This window comes from Centrocercus urophasianus, unplaced genomic scaffold (assembly GCF_019232065.1).
Source record: "Centrocercus urophasianus isolate 14NV4802_14NV808 unplaced genomic scaffold, USGS_Curo_1.0 seq_41, whole genome shotgun sequence".
In the NCBI taxonomy this organism is placed as follows: domain Eukaryota; kingdom Metazoa; phylum Chordata; class Aves; order Galliformes; family Phasianidae; genus Centrocercus; species Centrocercus urophasianus.
Genome location: NW_024884989.1, coordinates 2612678 through 2618412, shown reverse-complemented (window position 1 = coordinate 2618412; position 5735 = coordinate 2612678). Strand labels below are relative to the sequence as shown.

General features: G+C 49.5%; 1 long non-coding RNA gene across 1 annotated transcript in view; it reads right to left on the bottom strand.

Annotated features, from left to right (window-relative positions):
- Positions 1–286: 286 nt before the first annotated feature.
- The window catches only part of LOC122168254, a 9530-nt gene continuing 4081 nt past the window's right edge, over positions 287–5735 (bottom strand). The window contains exon 3 of the long non-coding RNA XR_006171218.1: positions 287–362. This is a non-coding gene — a long non-coding RNA (uncharacterized LOC122168254). The remainder of the gene's footprint in view (positions 363–5735) is intronic.

Sequence of the window (5735 nt, the reverse complement as noted above, 5' to 3'; positions counted from 1 at the left end):
AATGTTTCATAGCAGCTGGAAAATTCCAGTGAGCTGGAGAGGCTGGAGGCCTCTCCTCCTGCAGATGTTGGGTCTGTGCTTGCCAGCAGCCAGATTTTGGCTGGGATTTGCTATAAAGAAAGAGTAAAAATTAGCCAGCTGTTCTCGGCAGAGATTTTCATCGCTTTTTTCCCCCCTTTAAATCAAAGAAATAATAACTCCATGAAAGGCTCGGACAGAACTCTTTCAACCCCTGGGGAAATTCCCCCTATTCAGAGGTATAGACACCAGGTTAGTTCTCACTTACAGTCTATTCCAAGTGGTACTTCTTGGGTGTAAAGCCTACTGCTGGTGTTCATGCAGAGGTGAGTGTTCAGGTAGCCCTGAAAGGCAAAATCCAAAATACCTCTTTTATTTTTTTATAGTTCCAGAAAGCACAGGGCAAGAGGTACTGCATTTTCCAACCCTCCCAGGCAGTGAATAGGTTGTGGGGTTGGTTCACAGGCCAGAATAATGCTTAAGAGAAGAGTTTATCTGCTGTTGTGATCCCAGGACAACCCTACTTGTGAAGAATGTATGGTGGATGGTGCCTCCTGCCCTTGCCCAGCCTTCTGTCCCACGGCTGCAATGCAAGTGTCTTGTTATGGGACTTTTAATGTGGATTTTGCTTGAGCTTGTGCTGAATCTCCCACCCCAGATGCCTGTGAGCTGGTTGCAATGTGCCGGGGAGGAATAAGTGGAGCTGTTCGTTTGCTTTTCAGTCTAAACAAAATGCTTTCCCATAAACACAAAGGAGGAAGCCCCACTTAGCCTAACTCTTTGGAAGAAGCATCTTTACTGGGAATGTTTATGTGATGCCTCTGAAACCTAAACCAAATGTGAGCAGAAATAGCTCTGCTTGCAGCCAGCCTTGGTGCAGCACAGCCCTGACCTTGGAGTTGGGCTGGGATTCCCAATATGAAGTCCATGAGGGACTCCTGACCTGGAACAGCCCTTCCTTGCATGGCAGCAAGGCCCAGGCAGCTCAGCCAGGATCCCTTCACTTTGTGTCCTTGCAGGAAGGACTATTTGGTTGTTGGCACTGAGGTTGCTGCCAGGGGATTGATGTGTGGGGCAGCCTGGCTCTTCCATGACAGTGCCTCTGTTTCTCTGCTGTATGATGGGGAAAAGTGCACAAATTTTCCTGGAGAAAGCATGGCTGCACAGCTGGCAGCAGATAAAAAAAGGGCTTCTATTACACCACAAAGCAAACTCCAAAATATGAAGCACAGCTGGACCAGAACCGCATATTAGGAAGCCCTGCTGCACCTCCATACTATTTTTGCAAAGCCAAATGCCAGCTTGGCACACCGAGCTCCAAGGCTCGCATCCCACCACATTTAAGGGAATGCACACCTTGTGCTGAGTCCTGCGCAGGAAAACAGGAAGGTTTTGCAGTAACAGTTTTCCCACATGAGAGCCAGGCGTGCTGCCCAGATGCGCTGGTTTCACACTGCTGGGCATCCACACCTCTCACTCGCCATCCTGTACAGAACTGAGGGAGGAAGGGAAGGGGCTCAGGGTTGAGATAAGGGCAGGGCAACATGGAGCTGGCAGTGATAACAGCACGGTGCTGCAGTACGGCGTGTGCTGTCCCAGCCTACACAAAGCACACGCACGTTCTCCTGAGAACACATCTGCTTACAAAAGCAAACACCTCTGCAAGCACTGAATCAGCCACAAACAATTCTGCATATGGAATAGAGCTGAGGGACGGCAGCTTCAAAAGATGAGCAAGGAGAAAATAAAGCAACTATAGATGTGCGTCAACTCCCCTGTGCCAAACAGCAATGAAGTGTGGCATTGTCATCAGCATCCAGATTCCTTTTTCCCTTTTGCAAATGAATTCTGGAGACGAATGGGGACCGATACGGGATGTGCAGCACAGCCCACACAGATGAAAGCAGATGGTGGCTGCTAGCACGGGAACCAGCAACACAAATACAAACAAACTCGTGCTTTTAGGAGCTTGTGTCAGACACATGTAGGCTCGTATCAGTGCTGTACTGAGAGAAAACATTATTCCATGAAGAACTGCTCATCCTCAGCAGCACAGGGCCGTGTTACTGGTGAGCAGCTCTCCTCTTTCATCATGCAAAGGGAAATGATTAAAAGGGAATTACTGGACTCCCCTACATCTCCATCAGAGATCAGGCTTGGTCATTTGGAAAATAAGTAATGAACATCATTTGTTAATGTCACTGTTAAGCAATGGATTTTTTTATGCTTAACACACCAGACCTATTTTCACTTCCAAGTTTGTTTCTGAAGCTTCTAATTTAACTAAATCTCTACTGTTGAGGAGCCATTGAGTTGACCAAGGGTGTGAGATACCAGCTGTGGTGTGCTGGATAATGCAAATGAATGGGAGGAGGCTGGGGGAGGGGGGAGCAGGTCCCTGGAACTCCACAGGGTGACACCAGGATCCATGGGATTCTCTCTTTGTCTTTGCAGAAGTTATGGGAAGAAGAATTTTTTTTAACCTAAAGAACAGGGAATGCCAGTGGACTCTTGGCCTTAACACGGTGCTCTGAGAATGCACTGTGTTTCTGGCCTTAGGTACATCCCTTGTTCCTTAAAATGATACATCACTCATTAAGTGTCTCACTGTATGTTGTGAGTAATGAAAAATGTGGTTTGTTCTGCTCTGAGATGGCATTGAGAAACAAGACTGAAAATATCATATGGTGACTAATAGAAATAATGTTCTCCGGGGCTAAAGATCCAACACAGCCTCTGGATGGCACTTCTCTGTCACATCCTAAGCTGGGAAGCTCCTTCCTTCCCCAGAGCAGCCAACAAGAGCCAAACCATGGCTCCTGCTGAGCAGAAAGCCATGCAGCATCCTACAGCCCTTCCACTGTGGCTCTGTCCTCCTTGCTGAAGCCAACATAAGTACCCAGCTGTTGGCTCCTGCCTTCCTAACCATGCTCCACCTCCTGTAGCAATGCCATGCTTGCTTGCATGGGGTCCTCCAGCCCAGAGCATGGTCTGGGTGCTCCAGTAAGGCTGCAGAGCAGCAATATCTAGGTCCATAACGATGAGCAACAGAGGAGACCCATCGTTGACCCATCCTTCCACCCTGCTGAAATGAATGTAGCTATGCTGACACTGGGGCAATGCACCCTCTTTTCACCAGTGCTGGATTTGGCCAAATCTGCTCAGGAAGTGAAGAGGGATCCAAAATGAAAATGTAAATAGATGCTTTAAAAAGCACTGCAGTATATACAAGCTCCAGTGGGAACGTGGGGAGCAGCTGCTGCTTTTCTCCGTGGCCCTCAGCTGAACGTACACATGCATGTTTTGTTGGTTGTAAATGTTTAGAGAAAACAGATGCAATTAGGCTGCTTGAGGACCACTTGATATCAGCTGGGCACTTTCATGGGAACTGGGCCAGTGAGGAGCTGTGCAAGTCACTGTCCCGAAGCACACAAAGCTCCTTTGCTTTTCTCTGCTGGTCTTCCAGAAAACAGCAAACACAAAGCAAGCTGTTGAAATGCTCTTACCTCTAACAAAGACATCCCTGAGCTCTTCATGGATTCAGTGATTGCCCCACAGAGCTTCAGGGAAACCCAGCAGCAGCCTCAGATCTTTTTCTGATTTTCGGCTGCTTTTTTTTCCCTACCCGTTTTCTCTTAGGGGTTGGCAGAAAGCAGAGGTGGGCTGCAAGCAAAGACTCCTGGTCCCATCCGCCTTGGATGCTGCTAAAAGCCTTTCTCTTTCCTTATGTGCTTCTCATTCCTCCGAGAACTGCCAGCCAGCATAGAGCAGTACAGTGATTTAAGGCAGTGAGATAGGAGGAAAGTCAACAGGCTGATCTCCATAAAGGTAACGGAGAAAACCAAGTGTGTCATCAGGTGTCTCACCCTGCTGTCCTTTGTCTGCACTCCTGGGGCCCCAAGCATCATCCTGCCTTCCACAAAGGGCTGCATGGAACTATAGGAATATCCAAGATGGAAAAGGCCTTCCAGATTGCTCAGTCCATCCACCAATCTGCCTGAGTCCCACCACTAAGCCGTGCCCCTCAGTGCCACATCCACACAGCTCAGTACCTCAGGGGTGAGGGTTCCACCACCTCCCTGGGCAGCCCCTTCCAAAGCTGACCACCCATTCTTCCCAGCACCCAATCCGACCTTCCCCTGGCACAACCTGAGGCTGTTAAAGCGGGAAGAACATCAGCCCTCTCCTCTCTGCTCATGGGGACAAGCTTTCCTCCAGCTGGGGCAAAGTCAGGCGAGGCAGCAAACGACCACGTCCTAATTACAAGTGGCATCTCCTGCTGTGGGTGGTCCATGGCCCCAGAAGCATGACATTTGTCTGGGACCCCTGCCCTGCCGGGCTCTCCTCCTGCAGCTGGTAATAAGGGAGAGGACACGGCCGTGCAGCCCTACGCCGGGGCTGGCTGTGGCACTTGTCATTAGAGGTGCACAACTGGCTCTCGGAGAACAAAACCCCCGTCTCTCCCACCAGCCCTCCCAGTATAGTTTTGGTGCTGGGCCAGGGCGCTGCAATTGTTGTTTTGACGGCTGCTGGTTCCAAATAAGCCCTCGGGCAGTAATGAGGCTTGCTCAAATTACTGGGGACTCCATTTGTTCTCTCCTCAATTAATGCTTTCAGAGAAAGAATGCAAATGATTTCCCAAATTAGGGGATGTGGAGGGGGTGGGGATAGAGATAGCGCTGGGGAGAGTGCCTGGTTCCTCAGAGGGAAGGATGAGTCCTCAGCTCCTTACATCCAACCCCGATTTGCCTCCTGGACAGGAAAACAGTTTAATTATGGCTACAGATGGAATTCAGAATTAATAATCTTTAACTGTATGCCATTAATGAGGATGGTTATGGTGAATCCCAACCTCACCAGGCAGCACCACAGCGGTGTCCATTGGTCACTGAGGGCACTGAGCGCTGCTCTCTGCCAGCAGCTCCCTGCCAGGACAAAGAGGTGACATCTTGAGGCACGGCTGCCCTGGATGTGTCAGCAGGGAGGCTGGCTACTCCGACCCAGAAGTGGGACGTGGGAGAAATTGTTGTGTGGTTACGCAGGGTCTGACACACGCCTGCTGGGTTTTCCTTTCTGCAGCTCAGGCTGGGGCGCAGGGACACAAATCAGAGCACGTCCATGGGAGTGGCACTGCTGGAAGTGCTGAGTCCTCCCACCTGTGTCACCACTCATGTGCTGTCCCCTAAGCATCACACAGCATACAACCACCTCACCTCTTCCCTTTTCTGCAGGCTAAGCCTCTGCCCATGCAAATGGTAGCTCAGGATTATTGCCCTGTCTGTTGGCCAAACTGATTCTTCCTAGGAGAAAACACCTAAAATCATTTCTTTATATTCCTACATTTTTGTAGGTGGCATTGCTGTGATGAAACATGGCTCTGTAGTTTGTTTTCCCTCATATCAGGTTCTTTCTCCCACTCCCCCTCTGCAGGATGTGGCACAGAGCAGGGCTCCTCTGGCACACCTGTCCTTGCAGGAGCACAGTTTTGTTTCTGGGGTGGAAGATAAAGGAGTGTAAATGAATCTCAGTCTGCTCCTTCTTAAAACCAATCCTCTTTGAGAGAGAAAAGAAGATCTTCAGGATTTAAGTTTGTGCTCCATTCTTTACCTTAGAAATGTTCACTCCACACTTGTACATGATGGTCATTTTCTAATTGGGCAAATGCTTTTTTGTATGCTTTCTTTATTCCCTTCCTCCACCCCCCCTCCCCCCCCCCA